The 26,364-nt window shown below is 42.5% G+C and overlaps 2 long non-coding RNA genes across 6 annotated transcripts in view; one reads left to right on the forward strand and one right to left on the reverse strand.

Annotated features, from left to right (window-relative positions):
• Positions 1-3,978: 3,978 nt before the first annotated feature.
• LOC126876610 (uncharacterized) overlaps positions 3,979-26,364 on the reverse strand; it is an 80,809-nt gene continuing 58,423 nt past the window's right edge. For 3 of the 4 annotated variants that reach the window (XR_007694368.1, XR_007694367.1, XR_007694366.1), the window contains 2 exons: positions 13,591-16,993; positions 3,979-4,067 (listed from right to left, as the gene is read on the reverse strand). This is a non-coding gene — a long non-coding RNA (uncharacterized LOC126876610). Of the gene's footprint in view, positions 4,068-4,982; positions 5,127-13,590; positions 16,994-26,364 lie in introns of those variants that run through there. The other variant, XR_007694371.1, reaches the window with a different exon arrangement.
• LOC126876621 (uncharacterized) overlaps positions 3,992-26,364 on the forward strand; it is a 62,207-nt gene continuing 39,834 nt past the window's right edge. The window contains exons 1-3 of one of the 2 annotated variants that reach the window (XR_007694383.1): positions 3,992-4,135; positions 5,518-5,840; positions 15,367-16,513. This is a non-coding gene — a long non-coding RNA (uncharacterized LOC126876621). Of the gene's footprint in view, positions 4,136-5,517; positions 5,841-15,180; positions 16,514-26,364 lie in introns of both variants that reach the window. The other variant, XR_007694387.1, reaches the window with a different exon arrangement.

Below are 26,364 nucleotides of genomic sequence, written 5' to 3' on the forward strand. Positions count from 1 at the left end.
ACAATTCACAATTTTCACGTCCTTCCTTTGGGCTTTCTGGATGTCCCCATACCACAATTCGTACGGCATTATTGCCCTGTCTCGTCGGCCCCGTTTTGTTAACGACATGCACTGCGGTGTTCACGGCTTCGGCCCACAAAATCAACGGTAGATTTACTTTCGAATACAGCATCGACTGGTCCGGCTCTACTACCATTCTATTTTCCCTCTCTGAGACGCAATTTTATTCAAAAGCGTATGAGACGTTAATTGTATGCTTAATCCTCTCGCTTCTTAGAAATCTTTCAACTTCTTTATTTTTAAATTCTTTCCCTCGATCACTATGAATTTCTTTGATTTTACAATTGAATTGATTTCCAATTTCCAGACAAATGGCTTTTAGTTTTTCAATTACTTCTGACTTTTGTCGTAAGGAGTAAATCTTTGTGAATTGTGAAAAGTCACCATTAAACGTCAGAATATAAGGTTTCTTGCCTAATCTCTCGACCTGCATAGGTCCACATCCATTCGTGTATATAATTACGTGATAATTAACTACCTCGTGAAAACTCGACCTATGATGTCTCCGATATGCGCAACCTTCACAGGAAATGTTTCTGTCACGCAGGGAGGACTTGCTTATGTGAGTCTATGGGGGCTGGCAAACCCACGTTCCCGAAGCCAGGGGGGACCGTCGGGACAAGCGTCCCGCTTACGTGAGTCCCCTATGTACACCGCAGGGAAGGTCGCCGGGAGTGTAAGGCCTTTAAGTACGGTTACACTCTCTCTCTACGTGACCTTGGGTAGTAGCGCACCCACGATCCTGAAGCCAAGGGTGGGACCGTCGGGGTAAGTCCCGGGATCGGACAATCGGCGTTGACCGATGTCCGTCGCCTTGAGGCCCCCGCTTACGTGAGTCCCATCTGGAACTGTTAAGCAGTGACGTGGCCGTACATCCACGCGATAGTCCCGCCAATGACTAAAGATAGTACCACGGGGGTCGAGTATAAAGCACGGAGGGAGTTGCGACCCCTCAGGTCAGCCAATTTGGGTTGGACTCGTGGTGGCAGTGATTGATGGTCAAGTGATAGCAAGATGGCCCATTTAAGGGGTGTTGGCTGCACCGAATGGCCGTCGGCGGGTGAGCAGCGTCCCACCTGCTCCGGAACCGTCCTAGAGAGACGGTAGGGCTTGGAAAGTGCCCCGTTCGACCTGAGACGAGTGACAGCCCCTGCAGGCTTAACTAATCCAGGTAGCAAGGTATTGGGTACCTTGTGCGCTGGTTGGGCGTAACCCCAACCCCTATGGCCCTGGGAGTGCCCGGGTCCAGTATAGTGTCTACTCTCAGGAATGAACCCGTAACTAAAAGACACACTAGGTGTCGTCTGTAACTTTCATAATCAAATTCTTTAAAAAACGCTAACATGTCTGACGTCTTGATGACAAAGCCGCTAGTGCCATAACTGCAGTGTGTCCGCGTTTGAATGCGCTTTGAGGTGTAAAACGTGACAGGTGCCAAAGGAATATACAGCGTATCAATCTAACAGTGCGTTTATTAATGTTACTAGTTAGTACTAGTGTTAGTAATAGTGTTACTATGTTGCCTGGACCGAACTCGGACTCTAGCCTCGCATTCTCTGCCACGAGCTATCTTTGTTTCCCTTTTTTATATGGTGCCAAGGTTCTTGAAAGACAAAGTTTCTTCCGGAGTAGGCGAATTGTTTTTCCTTGCCGAAGGTTCTTGCGCTCTTTAGAAAGTGCTAGTCTTTTCCTTTATGACATCCTGGCATCGGACATCGTTTCGCTGGCCATGTGACCAGTACGTGCGCTTCAACCCTTTATCTTTCTCTACCGCCTTGTGCCGCTACACCTTCTTGTTTTCATCAGTACATACATATTATTAATTTCGCTTCTTCTCTTTGTACCATGTTTTTTGTTTAACCGTGCTCTTTTGAGTAACTTCCGGCCTAATCTTATTTTTCTATCACTAACAAAGTTAAATTTTAGTGAAAAAAAAAGAGGAAATATTATAGGAACTACGGCAAAATTAGAGACTACGTGGAGCCCGTATTGCCGCTTTGGTGGCTAAGGAAGGAAAGTACGGGCCCTTGGTGCATATAGTATACGGCTATTCCATCCAGTGGACTGTGCTTACCAATATTTACACCTGGGCTTTGCATTACATCCTTCCTTCTTCTGTGCTTCCTGGAGGCCCGACCAACGTCAGTGTTATTTTGCGGACATAGATGTTCCACTCTGTAACTGTTAGTGTTTGTCCGAGGGAGGTGTTAGTTTGGTGGCCTTAAAATATATTTGTTAGTATGTGTTATGGTTACTAATCTATTATAACCTATACTTTGGAATGTCAAAACTTTCACAGCCATTATATATCGCAGACTGTTACTATTGGATCACAGTTGTGATGAGCTTGGTTGTTGAGCGGCACATCTTCTGCCCGACTTTGACCTCTGACGGCTCCCTTTATTTTGGTCGGTGTTAGGTCTTCCCCTCCAGCCTCGGACGAAGCCCACAAGTTGGAATTCTGTAAACTAGAAAAATTACGATTGGGATTTGAACACAGGTCCTTTGGATTTGTAGCCGTAAACTATATCCACGTCGCCACCGTAGTCATATGATATTTCTATTCTAGAACTCATACTTAAGGTTACAAGTGTCGGGCCTACATTGCTTGAAATTTCATTGGAACATTAAAACTCTTGTTGTCCGTTGAAAGTGTGGTTTAGATCTAAAAATTGGGTTATTAAATTAAATTAAAACTTGTTTTATATCGAAGCTTCCCTTTGCTACGCAATTTTACTTTTTTTACTAGAAAATCAAACAAAAAGCATATTGTGCGATTTCGAGGATTACAACGCGGTCGTAGAAACCTGCCCTCTGTAATCTTTCCTGCTTGTTAATGATGTCACCAATAAAATCAAAATTTGATTTTACTAGATATCAAAATATCTAAAAAAAAAAAACATAAAAACACAATTAAATCGCACAATTTCCAAGAACTGAAACACATTATTATAGAAATCCTTCCGTTTCTAAATTTCCCTGTTGGTTAGCAGTACTGTATGGTTCATGCATTCACAGAAATGATGTTTTCTGCCGTGTACAGTTAGTCGCATCTCGAAACGATGGCATAAGAGTGAAGCAACACGTTTCCCAAGGTGCGCGATAGTTGCCGCGCGGTTGCAGACAGTTTGAAAGAGTCCCTTAATTCCGTATCCCGCCGTGATTTCCGCCTTTTTTTATCCGCTACTGGATAATGCGAGGCTCGGCAAGATGATGGCATCTCTACCTACCAAACACCCCTCCTCTGTCTCTATTCTCTGTCGATACGAGAACAAACCATGGAACCACCTCAAGGCACTACTTCAGCGTTGGTCTTCTCTCTGTTTGTATGTCTCATCTTTTCATCTTCCTATTCGTGATCTTCCATGTCTTTCCATGTTCTCCTCCTGAGCTGTATGGCTATCGTATTTCTCCGACATAGCCCTTGGAATGTCGACCGATATTCTTCCTTAATAACAATCACATCTATAATATTGCTGGTTGTCAGTATTTTGCGTACGTAGTTTTCCATCAAAGTTCTTTCGCTCATCTACCTGTGGCAATTGAACAAGACATGCTCTACATCATCACCTTCAGCATTACAATTTCAGCATCTTGAGTGTTACGTGGAGCGACACTCTACCTAGAGCAGGCCACACACCGCGGGCGCGACGGGAAGCAGGTGTCCGCTCATCCTTACTGCGTACACTCAATAGCCTTATGGACCCATCGTAAATCTCAGGAATTCGCTAGCTAAGACCCTTCAGACCGAACAAATATAAGTGCTAAAAATATAAAATTATAACCCAGTTAATCGCAGCGTTATACTATCTTAACCACCCCTATTATCTTAACGGAAATCGGAGGATCGATCAACTCCTGGTGTCGATTATTATAATCGTAACGGGAATTCACGACTCCCGTTGACGTGTTTCTTCCCGATTGCGTCTCCCGCGATTGGTTGAAAATACATTGTGTGTGTGATAGGTGTTCGAATTAGCGCCGTCTTTTGCGCCCTCTTCAAAATACTCTTTCTCCTCTTTATTGCTATGGCTTTGGTCCGTATAAGTGTAGCATAAAGTACCAGCGTTCGACCGTTCGTGGAAATACGAGGAAGCAATAACAACGTAAAGGCAACTAACTTCTGTGAGGATGACACCGCGATGGAAACCCAGTGATGGGTGTGTAGAAGGCAACGGGACGTAACATCCTCCCGTCGTTGAGACGACACCGATCAAAATTATCAATGAGTAGAATTGATCGAATCTTCCATGCCATTCCTCCTCGGTTGCTGGTTATCGGGAGCCGCGGGATCGGTTGGACTTGGCAGTGGTACGAGCCATCTGACGCTTCAATCCAAGACGCTCGTTGCCGTTTGCACAGCTGTCCGGATGATTCCATCCTTAATAATGGAACGCTATTGGAACTGCATTGATGGTACGTTATCTTCCCTGAGGATTACTATGGTGCCTTCGCGGATGCCATGACTGCCCTTGCTCTACTTGTTAAGGCCGATCAACTCAGGTAGGTATTCCCGGTACCAACGGCTCCACAAATGTTGTTTGAGTTGATCGATGCTCTACCAACTGGATAACCGGCTTGGTGGAGTCGCCCACAAATCTTGACATTACGTCCCCGTACACTCGTTAGTGTGTCGCCCAATTAGAAAGTGGCCGGGAGTGAGGACAGGGAGATCATTTGGATCTGAGGATATTGGAGTCAGTGGGCAGGAGTTTAAAATGGCTTCGATCTCAATGATAACGGTGTTGAGGTGTTCGAAAGTTAATAGCTTCTTGCCGACGACGCGTGTGAGATGGCGTTAAAATGACTTTACCGCGGCTTCCCATAAGCCTCCAAAGTGTGGTGAATAAGGCGGATTAAAGCGCCATTTTATCCGTATTTCAAAATGAATGGTCTGTAGTCGTACTAGTTGATTGTGTGCAAAGGTTAAGTCGTCTACGATTAGATGTGCCGCTCGGATTTGTTTGTGTCTCCACCGAAGACAAGGAGCGACGATTCTCATTATCTTGGACCAATACCTTTGAAGTAGACTATGGTCGATGGATTTCGAGGACAGACAGGTCGACCTTTCCCGCGGAGGGACTTGGACCAACGTTGTTGGGCTCCTGGTCGGCCAATGTTCTTCGTTTTGTTGTAGCCACTCCGAACCCGTTTTTCCAAATGGATGGGCGCGAGAACTCATTGGGAGTCATGCCTCGGGAGATAAATTCCGTGAAGTTATCGGTGGTAGGTACATGACAACATGATCGGCGATGTCGATCTTCGTTCGTATGTCGACCACGCGGTAGGTAACAAAGGTTTTTTAACGTTTGAGGCGAGGACTTGATCCATTGGAGGATGATTGTGGAATCAGTCCAATCAGATCTGAGAGTTCTTTATCGTTAGGGTCTTCTGTATCGAAGAGAATAAGGTTGTGAGACGAAGTGCTCCGCTTAACTCGAGTCGTGGAATGGTCAGAGATTTGAGCAGCGCCACGTTTCATCGCGTAGTGAGGAGTTGCGTCCAGGCATGGTTGCCAGGATTAGTGGTTCGGTGGTAGACGCAGGCCCGATATGTCTTCTCGCTGACGTCACAGAAACCGTGTAGCTCAATCTATGTTACGGATTCGATGACGGTCGTACGCGGCAATCTTATATTATTTAATAATGGCAGCTGTGCATGGTACCAGTTACACTCAGCGTGTAAGTCTGCTGGAAGGGACTCGTCCCAATCAACCCTTAATACCCAAACTCGTTGAAGGAGCATCTTGGCTCGAACGATTACAGGCGTGAGCAATCTCAGTGGATAACTCGGGAGGTACTGAATCTGGCATCGATCGAATAGAAGATTGAATCGTCGGAGAATTCCAAAAAATACCAAGAGATTTTAATGTTTGAGATTCACCCAACTGTAGTTCCTGGTTTGTGTCTTGTTCGGATAGTCCTTGTAGCAATTCCTGGTCTTTGGACGCCCATTTTCATATTTTCAAAACGGCTAGTTGGATAGTTTCTGTGAATTACCGCTCTGAGCGACAGTGCTTCGTCCTTCGTAGCAGCTCCGATGAGGGCGCCATCTACGGAAAAATCTCGCTGCAAAACCGACGAGGCTCGCTTTAATCGGTATCCCTCGTCATCGGCCAATTGTTTGAAGCACCTGATAACTGACAACCCGAACGTCACTGCGTTGAGTAGATATGTTCCGACCTCCCAGTTAGAGTTGCGCAACAAGATTTATTGACACTTCCGGTCTTCTGAACGTACGAGGAACTGTCGGTACACCTTCTCAACATCATGAATAAATACGGTTTTGGTAAGAGCGGTATCTCAGAAGACTGTCGAATAATTGCTCCTGCATCTTCGGACCTGTATGAAGGGTGTCGTTTAAAGATACTCCGGTGGTGCTTGGTGCAGATCCGTCAAACGTGACCCGGAGTTTTGTAGTTTGGCTCTTCTTCTGGTAATTCTTTGATTTCGCCATGATGTGGCTGGTAATATCCATTATCTGAGGAGTCGTCTAATGTGATCCTGGTCATTGCAAGTGTTCTTGAATGATCGCCCGATACTCGGTTTCAAGTTGCTTGTCTGATTGGAATCGGTGGTGGAGAGAGGCGAGTCGTTTCATCGCAATTGTTTTAGACGACCCAAGCGAAGGAGGCTTTTCGTTAAACGGGACCGCGACGATGTTATTGTCACGTAAAATGGATACTTGGGTTGCGGGAGAAAAGAAAGCTGAGTCGTAGCCCAACTATTAATTATCTTTTATCGAACTTTACTATGACTTTGGCACTTACAGTAGAATAACGTTGAACAGAGAAAGGGGTGTTGTACAAGAACAGCAACTAGAACGAGATCTCCCCGGGCTGGGTGAAGTCTCGGCTTATATACACCCTGGCTTGGGGATGTTGTGGGGTTTGGTGTGGATTCCAAGGAGTCCGAAAGTCGGGGTTGGGGCCTTATCTCTGATGGGGACTAAGATGCGTCGCGGCGTTGGCGTCCGACAGTCGGGAGTCGATGTCTTTTCTCTGAGAGGTAATTGGTGTCACACGACCGTAGTCATATGATACTTCTATTCTACAATCCATACTTATGGTTACAGGTGTCGGTCCTACATTGCGTTAAAACATTAAAACTCTTGCTGTCCGTTGAAACAAAAACGTGATTTGGATCTAAAATTTGATGATGTAACTGAATTAAAACTTATTTCGTATCGAAGCTTCCCTTTGCTACGCAATTTTATTTGTTTTATTATAAAATAAAACAAAAAGCAATTCGTACGATATTCAAGTATTAAAACGCGGTCGTAGAAACCTGTCCTTTCTAATCTTTCCTGCTTGTTAATAATGTCACCAATAGAATCAAAATTTGATTTTACTAGATATCAACATATCTAAAAAACACATGGAAACATGAGTAAGTCGCACAATTTCCAAGAACTGAAACACGTGATTGTAGAAATCTTTCTCTTTCTAAATTTTGTTGCTGGTTACCAGCACGATATCATGCACGCATTCACAATGATGATTCAAATGATGTTTTCTATCTCGTACAGTTATCCGCATCTCAAAACGATAACAGAGGAGTGAAACAACACGTTTCCCAGGGTGCGTGATAGTTTGCCGCGCGGTTGCAGATGGTTTGGAGGTGCTCGTTAATTCGCTATTCCGCCGCGATTTCCGACAGCGCTCCAGGATTCTTGCGTTTGATCATGTCAGCGTAACACGCCCACGCGATATACCTCATCATCGCGATATACGTCAGTGTTCCTTTGTAATTAAGCTATTTTTTCGATTGGATAGTTAATTATTAATAATATTACACTTAAATCCGTATATCACAACTATGATGTTAGCTCGTCTGATCCGTTCGATTTCTTCTATTTCTTCATCGCGACGTCGCCGTTGACTATAAAATTGACCATGTAAAAGAGAAAATCGTTAATTGCGGTTCAGCTATGATCACGAATGCTGCTTATTGTGAACAATTTTACAAGTTGATAGATGAAATCTCGATAAATTTAGTTCTTATTAATATCACTCTAAAATTTCTTGCAGTAATTTGGTAAGAAAATTTATCAATACTGAATGCTGCATTTTTGAAATTTTTAGAACAATAACTTTGTACAAAGAAAATGCATTTCTGTATATTTTTGATTCATTCTTCTATTTTTCTTGATACTAAAAATTTAATATTACATTTTTACAATGAATTATTGAATTACTCCTAAGTAATTTAGGTAAATTTTTTATAACGAAATAACTGTTGCGAAGTCTTAACTAAGTGGCGATCGGTTAGGATGCAACTGATCGGTTGATATGTAAAACTTTTGTGGCGGATTGGTTTGGATGCGAAGCAATAATATAGAATAACAAGAGTGAGAGATTGCTGTTGCAACCTGTCAAATATATTTCGAATAAATTAAATACATATAAGTATAAATACTATCGAAAGACGCTCGTTCGATGTATTTGCAACGATAGCGTATGATCGCTGGCAGATAACTCGATAACTATACTCCGGATAATAACTCGGTATAAAACTCTCTCACTCGCGATCGCGTCCGTTTATTTATACTTCACGAGGAGGAGTCGGAAATTTTGAATTCATCTTCATTCGGTTTGCATGTAGCGGCGACATTGTTTTGCCCCGGAGTTTATTTATCATTACGAATCGTGCGTCCAGGCTGTGTCAATGCCCTGAGGCAAAACAACAACATGAGTCGCTCTCGATCCGTCTTGTTCTATGACTCATGTGCCGCTACACTTTGAACGAGATTAACGCTCAAGGTGGAAGCAAATTAAAGATGCCTAGTAGTAGTACGTTTTGGTTACTTATTTGCACCTTTTAGTATACACGAACAGAATCACTAACACATTCAGCTGCAGAATAATGTTATGTTTAGTTATTACGGTTTAGTGTAACTCGAAGTGTATGACGTTTTGATAAAAACGGTTGTTAAATTTTGCCAATAAGCAAAGAAGCCTTAAGAAGCTTCGCCTGGTCCATATATACTAACTTTTAGTCCCCGTGTTTTCCATGGTTTAATCGTGTACACTCGTGGGCGCATATCCTGTGGTATTGCTGATTGATACCGGATGTTTACTTTAGTCCTGAACCATCAGACACTTAGGGTGTTTATTAGGCTCTTAATCGGGTCCGCATACTAAGGCTTACACGTTAGGAGGTAGAAAATTCAGACTTTTCCAAAAAAAAGCAGATGTGTTGTCCGAGTCAGAAATGGACGGTCACTCCTAATCTGGAACACCAACTATTAATATTGTTCCTTTCCTCTGTGCAACGCTTTGTGTTTAACCCTGCTTTTCGAGTCACTTCCTATCTAATCGTATTTTTCTATCGCTAACAAAGTTAAATTTTAGTAAAAAAAAAAAGAAATACAATAGGAACTACGGCAAAATTAGAGACCACGGCTGGGCCCTTACAGGGGGATCTGAAAAGAACCGATGTTTGGACCCTTGGCGCTTTATATACGGCTATGTCACCCAGACAATTCACAATTTTCACGTCCTTCCTTTGGGCTTTCTGGATGTCCCCATACCACAATTCGTACGGCATTATTGCCCTGTCTCGTCGGCACCGTTTTGTTAACGACATGCACTGCAGTGTTCACGGCTTCGGCCCACAAAATCAACGGTAGATTTACTTTCGAATACAGCATCGACTGGTCCGGCTCTACTACCATTCTATTTTCCCTCTCTGAGACGCAATTTTATTCAAGAGCGTATGAGACGTTAATTGTATGCTTAATCCTCTCGCTTCTTAGAAATCTTTCAACTTCTTTATTTTTAAATTCTTTCCCTCGATCACTATGAATTTCTTTGATTTTACAATTGAATTGATTTCCAATTTCCAGGCAAATGGCTTTTAGTTTTTCAATTACTTCTGACTTTTGTCGTAAGAAGTAAATCTTTGTGAATTGTGAAAAGTCACCATTAAACGTCAGAATATAAGGTTTCTTGCCTAATCTCTCGACCTGCATAGGTCCACATCCATTCGTGTATATAATTACGTGATAATTAACCACCTCGCGAAAACTCGACCTATGATGCCGCCGATATGCGCAACCTTTACAGGAAATGTTTCTGTCACGCAGGGAGGACTTGCTTATGTGAGTCTATGGGGGCTGGCAAACCCACGTTCCCGAAGCCAGGGGGGACCGTCGGGACAAGCGTCCCGCTTACGTGAGTCCCCTATGTACACCGCAGGGAAGGTCGCCGGGAGTGTAAGGCCTTTAAGTACGGTTACACTCTCTCTCTACGTGACCTTGGGTAGTAGCGCACCCACGATCCTGAAGCCAAGGGTGGGACCGTCGGGGTAAGTCCCGGGATCGGACAATCGGCGTTGACCGATGTCCGTCGCCTTGAGGCCCCCGCTTACGTGAGTCCCATCTGGAACTGTTAAGCAGTGACGTGGCCGTACATCCACGCGATAGTCCCGCCAATGACTAAAGATAGTACCACGGGGGTCGAGTATAAAGCACGGAGGGAGTTGCGACCCCTCAGGTCAGCCAATTTGGGTTGGACTCGTGGTGGTAGTGATTGATGGTCAAGTGTTAGCAAGATGGCCCATTTAAGGGGTGTTGGCTGCACCGAATGGCCGTCGGCGGGTGAGCAGCGTCCCACCTGCTCCGGAACCGACCTGGAGAGACGGTAGGGCTTGGAAAGTGCCCCGTTCGACCTGAGACGAGTGACAGCCCCTGCAGGCTTAACTAATCCAGGTAGCAAGGTATTGGGTACCTTGTGCGCTGGTTGGGCGTAACCCCAACCCCTATGGCCCTGGGAGTGCCCGGGTCCAGTATAGTGTCTACGCTCAGGAATGAACCCGTAACTAAAAGACACACTAGGTGTCGTCTATAACTTTCATAATCTACTTCTTTAAAAAACGCTAACATGTCTAACGTCTTGATGACAAAGCCGCTAGTGCCATAACTGCAGTGTGTCCGCGTTTGACTGCGCTTTGAGGTGTAAAACGTGATAGGTGCCAAAGGAATATACAGTGTATCAATCTAACAGTGCGTTTATTAACTTTTACTAGTTAGTACTAGTGTTAGTAATAGTGTTACTATGTTGCCTGGACCGAACTCGGACTCTAGCCTCGCATTCTCTGCCACGAGCTATCTTTGTTTCCCTTTTTTATATGGTGCCAAGGTTCTTGAAAGAGAAAGTTTCTTCCGGAGTAGGCGAATTGTTTTTCCTTGCCAAAGTTTCTTGCGCTCTTTAGAAAGTGCTAGTCTTTTCCTTTATGACATCCTGGCATCGGACATCGTTTCGCTGGCCATGTGACCAGTACGTGCGCTTCAACCCTGGATCTTTCTCTACCGCCTTGTGCCGCTACACCTTCTTGGTTTCATCAGTACATACATATTATTAATTTCGCTTCTTTTCTTTGTACCATGTTTTTTGTTTAACCGTGCTCTTTTGGGTAACTTCCAGCCTAATCTTATTTTTCTATCACTAACAAAGTTAAATTTTAGTAAAAAAAAAAAAAAAAGAGGAAATATTATAGGAACTACGGCAAAATTAGAGACTACGTGGAGCCCGTATTGCCGCTTTGATGGCTAAGGAAGGAAAGTACGGGCCCTTGGTGCATATAGTATACGGCTATTCCATCCAGTGGACTGTGCTTACCAATATTTACACCAGTGCCTTAGCATTACATCCTTCCTTCTTATGTGCTTCCTGGAGGCCCGACCAACGTCAGTGTTATTTTGCGGACATAGGTGTTCCACTCTGTAACTGTTAGTGTTTGTCCGAGGGAGGTGTTAGTTGAATGGCCTTAAAATTTATTTGTTAGTATGTGTTATGTTTATTAATCTATTACACACTATGCTTTGGAATGTCAAAACTGTCACAGCCGTTATATATCGCAGATTGTTACTATTGAATCACAGTTATATTGACGAGCTTGTTGTAGAGCGGCACATCTTCTGCCCGACTTTGACCTCTGACGGTTTGCCTTTATTTTGGTCGGTGTTAGGTCTTCCCCTCCAGCCTCGGACGAAGCCCACAAGTTGGAATTCTGTAAACTAGAAAAATTACGATTAGGATTTGAACACAGGTCCTTTGGATTTGTAGCCGTAAACTATATCCACGTCGCCACCGTAGTCATATGATATTTCTATTCTAGAACTCATACTTAAGGTTACAGGTGTCGGGCCTACATTGCTTGAAATTTCATTGGAACATTAAAACTCTTGTTATCCGTTGAAAGTGTGATTTAGATCTAAAAATTGGGTTATTAAATTAAATTAAAACTTGTTTTATATCGAAGCTTCCATTTGCTATGCAATTTTACTTTTTTTACTAGAAAATCAAACAAAAAGCATATTGTACGATTTCGAGGATTATAACGCGTTCGTAGAAACCTGCCCTCTGTAATCTTTCCTGCTTGTTAATGATGTCACCAATAAAATCAAAATTTGATTTTACTAGATATCAAAATACCTAAAAAAAAAAAAAAAAACATAAAAACACAATTAAATCGCACAATTTCCAAGAACTGCAACACATTATTATAGAAATCCTTCCGTTTCTAAATTTCCCTGTTGGTTAGCAGTACTGTATGGTTCATGCATTCACAGAAATGATGTTTTCTGCCGTGTACAGTTAGTCGCATCTCGAAACGATGGCATAAGAGTGAAGCAACACGTTTCCCATGGTGCGCGATAGTTGCCGCGCGGTTGCAGACAGTTTGAAAGAATCCCTTAATTCGCTATCCCGCCGTGATTTCTGCCTTTTTTTATCCGCTACTGGATAATGCGAGGCTCGGCAAGATGATGGCATCTCTACCTACCAAACACCCCTCCTCTGTCTCTATTCTCTGTCGATACGAGAACAAACCATGGAACCACCTCAAGGCACTACTTCAGCGTTGGTCTTCTTTCTGTTTGTATGTCTCATCTTTTCATCTTCCTATTCGTGATCTTCCATGTCTTTCCATGTTCTCCTCCTGAGCTGTATAGCTATCGTATTTCTCCGACATTGCCCTTCTAATGTCGACCGATATTCTTCTTTAATAACAATCACTTCTATAATATTGCTGGTTGTCAGTATTTTGCGTACGTAGTTTTCCATCAAAGTTCCACCTTCAGCATTACAATTTCAGCATCTTGAGTGTTACGTAGGGCGACACTCTACCTAGAGCAGGCCACACACCGCGGGTGCGACGGGAAGCAGGTGTCCGCTCATCCTTACTGCGTACACTCAATAGCCTTATGGACCCATCGTAAATCTCAGGAATTCGCTAGCTAAGGCCCTTCAGACCGAACAAATATAAGTGCTAAAAATATAAAATTATAACCCAGTTAATCGCAGCGTTATACTATCTTAACCACCCCTATTATCTTAACGGAAATCGGAGGATCGATCAACTCCTGGTGTCGATTATTATAATCGTAACGGGAATTTACGTCTCCCGTTGACGTGTTTCTTCCCGATTGCGTCTCCCGCGATTACGTCTCCCGCGATTGGTTGAAAATACATTGTGTCTGTGATAGGTGTTCGAATTAGCGCCGTCATTTGCACCCTCTTCAAAATACTCTTTCTCCTCTTTATTGCTATGGCTTTGGCCCATACAAGTGTAGCATAAAGTACCAGCGTTCGACCGTTCGTGGAAATACGAAGAAGCAATCACGAAGAAGTTAACAACGTAAAGTCAACTAACTTCTGTGAGGATGATACCGCCGAGGAAACCCAGTGATGGGTGTGTAGAAGGCAACGGGACGTAACATCCTCCCGTCGTTGAGACGGCACCGATCAAAATTATCAATGAGTAGAATTGATCGAAGCTTCCATGCCATTCCTCCTCGGTTGCTGGTTATCCGGAGCCGCGGGATCGGTTGGACTTGGCAGTGGTACGAGCCGTCTGACGCCTCGATCCAAGACGCTCGTTGCCGTTTGCACAGCTGTCCAGATGATTCCATCCTTAATGATGGAACGTTATTGGAACTGCATTGATGGTACGTTATCTTCCCTGAGGATTACGATGGTGCCTTCGCGGATGCCATGACTGCCCTTGCTCTACTTGTTAAGGCCGATCAACTCAGGTAGGTATTCCCGGTACCAACGGCTCCAGAAATAATGTTTGAGTTGATTGATGCTCTACCAACTGGATAACCGGCTTGGTGGAGTCGCCCACAAATCTTGACATTACGTCCCCGTACACTCGTTAGTGTGTCGCCCAATTAGAAAATGGCCGGGAGTGAGGACAGGGAGATCATTTGGATCTGAGGATATTGGAGTCAGTGGGCAGGAGTTTAAAATGGCTTCGATCTCAATGATAACGGTGTTGAGGTGTTCGAAAGTTAATAGCTCCTTGCCGACGACGCGTGTGAGATGGCGTTTAAATGACTTTACCGCGGCTTCCCATAAGCCGCCAAAGTGTGGTGAATGAGGGGGATTAAAGCGCCATTGTATCCGTATTTCAAAATGAATGATCTGCAGTTGTACTAGTTGAATGTGTGCGAAGGATAAGTCGTCTACGATTAGATGTGCCGCTCGGATTTGTTTGTGTCTCCACTGAAGACAAGGAGCGACGATTCTCATTAGCTTGGACCAATACCTTTGAAGTAGGCTATGGTCGATGGATTTCGAGGACAGACAGCTCGACCTTTCCCGTTCAGGGACTTGGACCAACGTTGTTGGGCTCCTGGTCGGCCAATGTTCTTCGTTTTGTTGTAGCCACTCCGAACCCGTTTTTCCAAATGGATGGGCGCGAGAACTCATTGGGAGTCATGCCTCGGGAGATAAATTCCGTGAAGTTATCGGTGGTAGGTACATGACAACATGATCGGCGATGTCGATCTTCGTTCGTATGTCGACCACGCGGTAGGTAACAAAGGTTTTTTAACGTTTGAGGCGAGGACTTGATCCATTGGAGGATGATTGTGGAATCAGTCCAATCAGATCTGAGAGTTCTTTATCGTTAGGGTCTTCTGTATCGAAGAGAATAAGGTTGTGAGACGAAGTGCTCCGCTTAACTCGAGTCGTGGAATGGTCAGAGATTTGAGCAGCGCCACGTTTCATCGCGTAGTGAGGAGTTGCGTCCAGGCATGGTTGCCAGGATTAGTGGTTCGGTGGTAGACGCAGGCCCGATATGTCTTCTCGCTGACGTCACAGAAACCGTGTAGCTCAATCTATGTTACGGATTCGATGACGGTCGTACGCGGCAATCTTATATTATTTAATAATGGCAGCTGTGCATGGTACCAGTTACACTCAGCGTGTAAGTCTGCTGGAAGGGACTCGTCCCAATCAACCCTTAATACCCAAACTCGTTGAAGGAGCATCTTGGCTCGAACGATTACAGGCGTGAGCAATCTCAGTGGATAACTCGGGAGGTACTGAATCTGGCATCGATCGAATAGAGGATTGAATCGTCGGAGAATTCCAAAAAATACCAAGAGATTTTAATGTTTGAGATTCACCCAACTGTAGTTCCTGGTTTGTGTCTTGTTCGGATAGTCCTTGTAGCAATTCCTGGTCTTTGGACGCCCATTTTCATATTTTCAAAACGGCTAGTTGGATAATTTCTGTGAATTACCGCTCTGAGCGACAGTGCTTTGTCCTTCGTAGCAGCTCCGATGAGGGCGCCATCTACGGAAAAATCTCGCTGCAAAACCGACGAGGCTCGCTTTAATCGGTATCCCTCGTCATCGGCCAATTGTTTGAAGCACCTGATAGCTGACAACCCGAACGTCACTGCGTTGAGTAGATATGTTCCTACCTCCCAGTTAGAGTTGCGCAACAAGATTTATTGACACTTCCGGTCTTCTGAACGTACGAGGAACTGTCGGTACACCTTCTCAACATCATAAATAAATACGGTTTTGGTAAGAGCGGTATCTCAGAAGACTGTCGAATAAATGCTCCTGCATCTTCGGTCCTGTATGAAGGGTGTCGGTTAAAGATACTCCGGTGGTGCTTGGTGCAGATCCGTCAAACGTGACCCGGAGTTTTGTAGTTTGGCTCTTCTTCTGGTAATTCTTTGATTTCGCCATGATGTGGCAGGTAATATCCGTTATCTGAGGAGTCGTCTGATGTGATCCTGGTCATATGTCCCTATTGCAAGTGTTCTTGAATGATCGCCCGATACTCGGTTTCAAGTTGCTTGTCTGATTGGAATCGGTGGTGGAGAGAGGCGAGTCGTTTCATCGCAATTGTTTTAGACGACCCAAGCGAAGGAGGCTTTTCGTTAAACGGGACCGCGACGATGTCATCGTCCTTCGCTGGTGCGTTGGACGTTGTTTCAGGAGTGCTCCTCACAACGTCAATCCGTCTCTCAAACGTGTTCAGTTGGTTGGCCCTTATCGATTTCCCAAGTTGAGCTCCCGTTGTTGAATGGTGTCTGGGTTTAATTAGGACAGGAATAATTCGAGTATAATGGTGTTTGACGTGACAAAGTCACCTAAGTTCTTCAATGCGCAGAGATGGTGTTTGATAGTGTCGATTAAATTCACTAAGGTTTCCGGTGACTCCTTGGTCAATTTAGGATAGTTCTGCATCGCAGTCAAATGACGTAGACAAGTTTGTCGTGGACGATCGAAGGGAAGGGTCGATGTTCACCAGGCATCCTGCCGTCTCGACATAGTAAGTTGAGCCAGCACGGTGTCTCAGCGCTTGGTCCACATGGTCACGCACGCATAGCAGACGGATCTTCCTAGCCCATGGTACTATCCTCGCCAACTTCCGTGGGAACAACCGAATCAAACTGAGGCTTTAGTGGGTTTCTATCCCCTAGTCGATTAAAGAAACGGTGGAACTCGTCGCGGTTTGTTGCAAAAAAACAGCTCTGTCCCAAAAGCTAGCACTTTGAAAATTTGCTAGTACGGCGACGAACATGCCTGGTCTCATACTTTTCACCTTCGGCCAGTATGCCTTGGGCTGCGCCATCATCTCCTAATTGAGTGTTTCGGTTATATTGGACCATCCTTCTATGCGGACCTAAATGTTAGTAAGCGTCTCGACTCGCTCCACCTTGACACGAATCCCTTCTCTGAACCGAGCGTTCGTACGTTGTAAGATTTCCATCTTCCGCAAGTTTCGTCACAAATTTCGAATGTCAGTGTTTGGCTATGCTTATTTTCCTAGTCATATCTCGAACTAAGGCGACGCTCTGGATTTGTCGGAATTTGGATCGCTCCTACGTAGAGGGTGAATCTCATCTTCTGTTACGTGTTATAGAGGGATCTTTGTCATTTATCTTGCTTCACACTTTTCTTGTACTCGAAACGTTTTATAATAATGTTGAAAATATACAGACAGTATATAATGGCGGTTATTATTTGTCGGGAGGCCACGTTTCCTTCTGAATAACTTTCAATCCTGTATAAAATATTTTTTAGATGTTTAGCGCTAATGCCATTTAATTCCTCAGCGCTGGATCTCCTTTTGCCAGAATTTCAAGTTTTCCCACAATTGCTGCCGTAGCCCATGCGGTACATCTACATCGGTGTAATTAAGCTTACCTTCGATTGGATACTTATCAATTAATAGTATTCCACTTAAATCCGTTTATCACAACCATGACGGTGGGTTGTGATATGCGTTCTGTTTCTTCCATTTCATCATTGCGACGTTGCCGTTGACTATAAAATTGTCCATGTAAAAGTGGAAAACGACTCGTGAGATGCGCCCTTCTAGCGATATCGTGCATTGCGGCTCAGCCAGCTATGGGATAGTTTACGATTAATAAATCGCAACGTCGTACAACGCTGCTAGAATGCGGATAATTTTAAAACGAAATCCTAAACGAACCTCTGGTGATATGTGCCACCAAGCGAGATTTTCCCTATGCTGAGAATTGATGCAGATGTGTTGTGACATCGCTGCGATTTCATAGCAGTGATATTTTATTATTTGGAACATGTATAACAATGCTATAAGATGGTCAACAGCTGTTCAAACATACTTGTACGAACCCGTAATAATCTTAAGATACCGTTAATTGCCGTCATCACATTTAGATTTTTGCTTACTATCGATGCCCTTACTTTACACAATGCATCGTTCAAGTCGAGACGTTCCTTGGGGTTATTGTTTATTGCGGTAAACCATGGGAAAAGCGAGTTTTCTCATGTGGGATGTTCGAGGAGGACTTCTATCCACGAGCGACCATTGGTGGTGGGCGGACAGCATCCATCACTAGTTTTCTTTATAGATCTCAGTATCACCGGACATCTCGATCAGAAGACCTTAAGATGCTACTAACTCATCGAATCGAAGAAACTTTAACTTGCGTGCAACTATTCGCTCTAAACACTTCTACATCTACACGCAGACACTCAAGTCCCAAAATTTGTTAGAAATAAGGAGTATATTTAAACTGTCAATTCAGTGTTACGATTATTCAATCCGTTCCTTTTATCTTAACCGTAATATGGAATCGGCTAATTCATGGCGTCATTTACCATATCGAGACGGGAGTTTACCACTCTCGTTGACGCGTTATATCGTGAACGCGTCTTCCCGCGACACGGTCGAACAGCGAGAAATAAAAAAATTGCAATTGTCACATAAATATGGGTCTTTTGGAAGTTTATTAAAAAGCATTACTTCATTAATTCCGATTTTAAAACACTTATTACTATTTTATATGAATATAGTATTGCTTCTTCAAACTTAATTTTACTGAAATACGTGACAAGCTTCCTAGTTGTTAAAACTTCGTCCATTATATCATTAGTTTACAATTATAGAACTTAGTAAAACACTCGCTACTTGTTGGCGAGATACCGTATTGTTTTATAGAAATGATATGTCAGGCGTATTGCATTTATTTAAAGAAACAGTCTAATTATAATTAACTTTGTAGGAATATTTATAGTATTTATAGTATTGTCAACTAAGTTCATATTTTCTTAGTTTCAATAGAATTTTTGATCTATGTTTTCAGTATTTTCCTTGTAATTTTCTATGACGAAAAGTTTGAAACATAGGTAAACATCAAGTGATCCCACAGGTTGCGTTTAAAAGTGAAATTATCTTCGAATTAAAAAAACTTCAATCACTCGTCATTATCTAGCAATACGATGTTATGATTTCGATATTCTTAGTTTGATTGTAACCTTGTTCGACAATAATGTGCATTTGTTTATAAATATATTGCAATATTAAAGCAATTGCACGTGTCATATCTCTTATTTCCTTTAAATTTTGTGTTTTTAATTCCTCTTCCCGACAGTTGTGACTCGCGCAATTCGCGAATCATGACGTATTCCTTTCGCGGCTCGCGTTACGGCTCGTGCGGACTGCAAGACATGACAATGTATATTTTAATAAATAAATTCTGTTCCATAATGCTTTGTTCTATATTTATTGCGTCCTCTTAAAGCGATGATCCGTTTTATACTACCGACGTGTGTTTTTACTGTACTGTATACATTGTATGTATGTTTGCACTTTTAAATTTTTCATACACGTATAAAAATCTGAAAGTAAAGACATTTCTGATGAAAAAAAAAAAAAAAAGATACAACTGCAATGTTGCCTGATTGTATTTCGCGGATAATGAATATATTAAATGAATGTAACTAGCCCAAAACGCTCCGGAAACGCGTTCTGTTTATGAAAGAAACAATATCACCTGACATTTTTCGGGCGCCTTTGCTGACGCGTTACATCATTCCCATACCTATTTATTTATATCGCGCAACTGTCACTGATAACGAGAGCAATATTCCTGAAGCGACATCTTCTGAATATTTAGAAGGTATTCGAGTTTCATGTCGAAGCAGTCGCGTATAGAGACAGTTACACGTAGGGTCCCTTATGCGAACGAGCGTGAAAACGCTTTGGTTTCCTGCTCATTTTTCTCGTCGTCGCAGCTTTAAGCACAATTTTAAAAATTCCTTCTGACCCGCGCCTCGTTGCGCACATTACGAATAATTGTTACCGTGGTAACAGTGGCTTGTTCCTCCGCTAAAATACACGCCGGATTTCGCAGCGGGAACAAAAACTGAATCGTAATAGGATGTCGTCCTACCAAACCATAGTAAGTTTTTTCTTTGCTTTATCTTTCTTCTTGAACCATTGTTTAATAGTTGTTTGCTGACATGTGTTCAAGTAAACGGAGTAATTTTGAGTCTGATTGTCTGTCCCTGCATGGAATATAACGGTAAGTTGTCATTCTCTGACGTTGTGAACCGCGTTTTCTGAATTGGTGTGTGGAAATATAAGACATACGAAATTAGCTGAACAATTCTACCAAATGTCCAAACTGGACAAATTGTGAATGTAAACAATTAGATAAAAAAAAAAAAAAACACGAAAATAGCTAATTCTGTTCGGAGAGAATGGAAATCAAAATAACGCAATGTGACGTTTCCTAAAAAATCATACTGTATGACATGGAACGCTTGAACTACTAGAAATAAGTTAAATATATGTTTGTTATCAATATGATAGAATTATCAGGATTATAAAAATCAGAATTATTTCTACATTTTTCTCATATTCTTCCGCAACCTAGTTCAGTCTTAATACAGTAATATACATCATATTATAATTTTCATCAACATCATGTCCGATATACGTTTGGAATGAATTGCACTTTGCGTTTCAGTTTGTTCGCTGTACACCGTGAGTCTGTTAGAGCAAAGTGCAATGCTCCAGCACGTACGCGTTAACCCGGTTTCGGTGTCATCAGTGTCATCGACATGACAAGTAGGCCATCTTGAATCCGAGTTCCGTTCAGTTCCGTTCGGTTCCGTTCGTTATCATCAGTCTCCCTAAATATTGTCTCCTCTGAGGTATGTACCCACAGTTACTCGAATTTGCTCTTTCCCGATCTTCCGTTACATCGACGTCAGTATTGTTGTTGCAAAAGATGTGACGCTCTATCACAAATTCAAGCGAAAGTCAGTTATTCCGGACTTTCAAGTAGACAAATTTTCAGAGACATTTAAAAGTGTTGTGGTTATCTGATAAAGGAACACGTGGATGAATGTGGAATAGAAATATATCTGAGTATAAATGTAGGAATAGCATACGTACAGTGTATGCTACTCCAGCGCACTATGGCAGCGTTACATTACAACACAACTCCGAAGCTATGGGCCTATAGGTATTTATATTATTACGAAATCTGGCCTGACTATACCTCGCTGCACTAACCTGATCACATTCTGTGCAAGGCATGTCCCTAAAAAGGCTATGAGATTGAAAAACTCTCCTTATTGATTTAGCACCAGATAATACTTAATGGCTTCGAAGGCCAGGAAAAGTAGACAATAGTGCGGATTTAGAGTTTTCCTAGAAGTGAGATTTACTTCAACAAAAAGCGCAGCGTCATTGTATGCTGCAGTTTTCTATGCGCTGTAGTATTCTGAAAAAACCGTTGAGAATATACCGGTGAACTGCAGGTAGTGAAAAAATGAAAAGCCCCTAACGGGCCGGGAAGCATGGAACATTCCATTGAATTAAGTGGGCCAGCAACATGCTCCTGGGCCTTTAGGAGAATAGGCATTCGAAAAATGTGTGTCTGGAAAAAATACGTTTTCCCTACTATAACGTAGAGATATATTGCGACGTATCGGTCGTAGGTACCGAAAACCCTGCGGCGTAGCGTGTTCAATTCGCTCCACGGACTTTCTCATCCCGGGATACTCGTTACACAAAACCTGGTGACGACGCGTTTCATCTGGTTGTCATTTATCAAAGACTGCAGAAACTGGGCACTACAGTTATTCCGTATTAGCGATGTAAAGTCACCAGGCACGTAGCATCCCCAGTCGGAACGTTTGATATCAACCACGTCTTAATCTACACCAGGGATAAGACATCGACCCCCGACCGTCGGCCTCTTTTGCAGATCATCCCCAAACCAAAACTTATATAAGCCGAGACTTCAGCCAGTTCGGGCATTTCTTGTTCAGCCTTTCTCTGATTCAGTATCGTTCTACCTCTGTGAAATCATTGTAATCTTTGATAATAATCATTTATAATAAAGTTATATAAAAGAAAGTTGATAGTTGAGTTACGACTCAACCTCCTTTTATTTTATAATCAAAGTCTCAAGTTTACGTGACAGAAGCGTCGGCAGACAGATTCGAACACATACACGTAGACATTATCGTGATGCAGCATTCGCAAGGCTATGGATATTGTCTAACGTGTATCGACCATTTCTCGCGTTGGTCCTAAGCGATACCCACAGCCGATAAGGAAGCATCAACCGTTGCTTCAGCTCTCCTTTTAACATGGATTGCTCGTTTCGGCGTACCATCCAAAATAACAACCGATCAAGGACGCCAATTCGAGCCACAATTATTTAACACGTTGACGCCGGCGCCGATATTCATTGTTTTGTCTGTGAGGCGGCGCCTGGATACACGGTCTGCTTCGTGGGGCAGCGCTGGGTCACATTAGACTGCTCGACACGACCGCAATTTTTCAATCTTGAGCTCAATTTATAGCAAAATTACAATAGTTATACGACTCCTATTGGGTTCGATAAATTCCGTGGACTTCAACTAATACGTTGATATACAATAGTTTGGCAATATCATTTTGCCTATATCTATAAATGTTAAGTAAAGGTCGCATACTATTTACCGATAGCTTTTATACTAGTGTCCCTTTGGCCGAGGAACTTCTGTAAAAAAGAATATTTATTTGTGGCATTATAAAAATGAATAAAAAATTTTTACCGCCGCAGGCAAGACAGAAACGGCAATGGGGTGGTTTTATGAGTTTCCAAAATCGGAGTGACGTTAAACTTAAAAAAAAATATTTTTTTTTATTTATTTATTTGAATTTTTCAATTTGTCCGGTAGGACATTTGGTAAAATATTATAGCTTAGTGGTATAATAACATAACATGTGGATGGCTACCCCCAGTGAGATACCATCTTCGAACAAACTTTTAAAATGGACTGAAAAAAGACCAGTACGTATGTTAGTTGCTTCAAAATATCACAGGTGTGTTATTGTTCAGGGGAAAAATAGTAAATTAAAGCCAGACACTGTTTGTTTTTATAATGATGCTAAAAAGGCTGTTGATCTATCCGGTCACACGTCATCCTATTATAGTTGTTTGCGCAGAACCGTAAAATGGTATAAAAACATTGTAATAGAATTAATATGCGGGACTTGCCTCGTAAATGCATGGTATGTACATAGAAAATGGGGTATAAAAAGTATCAAAATCTTAAAATTTCGCTGAGAAATTATTGATCACTTTTTAAGTACAGTGAAATCCCACATAGAAGAAATACCAAGTGAAAATGAAGTACTGCCCAAAAAACGTTTACATTTTCTGCAGTCGTACCAAGGGCCCGCTAGCAAAACGAGACGGCGGTGTACACAATATTATAAACGCATTTCTAGAATAAAAGGTGAGAGTATGCCGCGAAAAGAACCAAAAAAATTACAACACATTGTGATCGTTGTAAGGGCCAAACGGCACTCTGTCTAACATGTTTTAAAAAATTGCATGAAAACGGGAAATAATTATGTTAAGTTTATAATATTGTATTGCCATGTTTTTACTATTGTATGTCTGCTTATAATGTTGAGATAAAATAATATAAACTTATTTCGTACTGCCTATTTTGTGAAATACATGTGTGACCCGTCGCGCTACCCCACGAGGCAGACACGTGTGACCCGCTGATGACCCACGCCGGCGTCAGCGTGTTAAGGAATTATACCGGTTGCTCGGTATCGAACATTTACGCACGACGACCTATCATCTCGCGTCCAACGGGATGGTAGAGCGCCTACATCGACAGTTGAAAGCGGCAATCAAATGCCACGATATGAGCAACTGGGTTGAAATCATACCGATCGTACTATTAGGAATTCGAACAGCAATTAAGGAGGAACTCAACGCAACGGCTGCCTAAATGATCTACGGCGCAGGAATACGACTGCCAGGGGAATTTTTCGTACCGACGGTTCGGCAAGCGACCTTCGAATACGCGAATCGGCTTAAAGAGCGAATCGAAGAAATAAAGCCGCAACCGATCACTCGACAAACGTGTTCATTTTCCGTGAACTCGCAGTGTCACCCTATATATTGCTGCGTAGCAACGTCGTCCGCAGTTTCCTACAAACACCTTGCGACAGGTCATACAAGGCGATACAAGGCGGAGAAAAGAATTTCCACATAAAAATAAATAATAGAAAGGTAACAGTCTCTACAGACCGGCTAAAACCGCTGTTCCTTGTAGATGACAATATCGAACAACAAAATGTCGAATACCACGACATAATAATACCGCTTAGACAGCAAATCGAGCGAAGCGATACACGGACAAACACAAGAAATAAATATGTCACGCGCGCGGGCAGGTGAGTCCCATTTTCTGATACGTTATAGGCAGGTTTCGAATAAGCGCTATAGTTCGTTGGGCTTGGGAATTACCCACGAAATTTGTAAAATAATTTCACACAAAAAAAATATGTTATCGTTGGTAACGAGGTGATGTAGCGGCACATAAGTCATAGGACAATTCGAATCGAGAGTGACTCATGTCGTTGTTTTGTCTCGCAGTATCGACACCGTTACTATGTACAAAATTTAAAAGTAAATAAACTCCGGACAAAGCAATATCGTCTCTACCTGAAATCGTCAACCGAAGTCGAAGTCAACCTCTTCGACTTTCCCGACCAGTATAAATAAACGAACATGCTCTCTAAGGCGATCATTATCTAGTATCCTTACAGCGAGTGTCATTGAGCGAACGACGATTCAGGCGTATTATAGCAACTCTGTATTCTGTACGTAGAGAGATCCTTAAATATATCCGACTATCACAAGTATTAGCTCATCTCGTCATTAAATAAATTAACACGTTTGATATGAAAAGCAAGCTGGTCGAAGAAAAATCCAAGAGGACGAGACACGACGGAGCTTCCTACGCGGAAACAAAAATCATCTAAGTGGGAACTGCCCAACGAAAAGCAAAGTTGCCAGGTGTTTCAAATGCCAGGAGTACGGACACATCGCATCGCAATTTAACAATGTAAGTCCCCTAAGAATGCATGTAGTGTGTCGTAGTCGTTACAGACAAAGCGTCGTAGAAACGTTAAGATCGGAGATTGCAATTTGACCGCGTTGATAGACACTGGTAGCGATCAGTGCGAGCGGATCAATACGTGAAAATAGGAGAGCCCAAATCAAATAAAGTCGAAGTTGATAATCGGATTAAAAGGTAGTCAGAGAACGGAATAAGAAGTTAGTCTTAGTTTGACTTTGCAAGCCCGATCGTAGTCGAAAAAGGAAACGGATCTCTTTTTGTTCCTATCGGAGAAAATACGGCAGTTGTAGTTCGCACGAGTCCTTCTTGTCTAGAAGGCACCGTCGTTAAAATCAAAAATTTATTAGATTATTTTCTATTTTTTTTTTTTTAATTTGCACTTTACAATTTGTCCAGCTGGACATTTGGTGAATTTTTCTAACTTAATTGCTAAATAACATGTGAATGGCTACCTCCAGTGGGATACCGTCTTCGAGTTTGACTATTTTATTTCTTTAGTGAAATCAGTAGGATGTTTTCTCTTTAGTCTTCTTTTTATGAAAGCTTTGCTCGCTTTAGCAACCAGCTGGTTTGGATGTTGCCGTTCATCCCTTGAATTTTTCTCCGTACCTGCCGATTTCTTGTTTGACCGTTGATATTTTTACGTCTTTGCGTATATCCTCGTTTCTGACATACCATGCAGCGTTGACTATTGTTCTCATTATCTTCGATTGTAGCGACTCTAGTTTATTTATGTGGCTCCTATGGCTCATTGCTGCTATCCCCCATTTTGTGATGTGCTCTTGTAGTAATGTTTTTTTTTTTTTTTTATTTAATTCTTCACATTCACAATTTGTCCAATTTGGACATTTGGTAGAATTTTTTAACTGCTTGATTATCATGTGGGTGGCTACCCCCAGCGGGATACCATCTTCGTGTTTGTTAGTTTGAGTCCTTTGTGAGGTCTGCTGGGTGTTTCCTTTTCAGTCTTCTTTCCATGTTTGAGGTGTTTGTCGTTTCCACACCTAGCCGGTTTGGGTGGGTTCCTATTCTTTCTTTGTGTTTTTCTACGTATCTGCTAATTTCCACTTTGACCGTTGGTATTCCCAGGCCCTACCGTTTGACTTCCTTTCTAACGTGTCATGGGGCGTTTACCATTGTTCTAAGAATTTTAGCTTGTATTGCTTCTATTTTGTTTATATGATTGCTGCTGTCCCCCATAGTGGTATTCCGTACGTCCAGATTGGTTTAATGATCGTTTTTTATATTTTTAATTTATTTTCTATGCTTAATTTGGATTTTCGACTTGTTAGCCAATGCATTTGTCTCCTTGTTGTCTGTATTTTGTCTATG

Source organism: Bombus huntii, chromosome 2, assembly GCF_024542735.1.
Source record: "Bombus huntii isolate Logan2020A chromosome 2, iyBomHunt1.1, whole genome shotgun sequence".
Lineage (NCBI taxonomy): Eukaryota > Metazoa > Arthropoda > Insecta > Hymenoptera > Apidae > Bombus > Bombus huntii.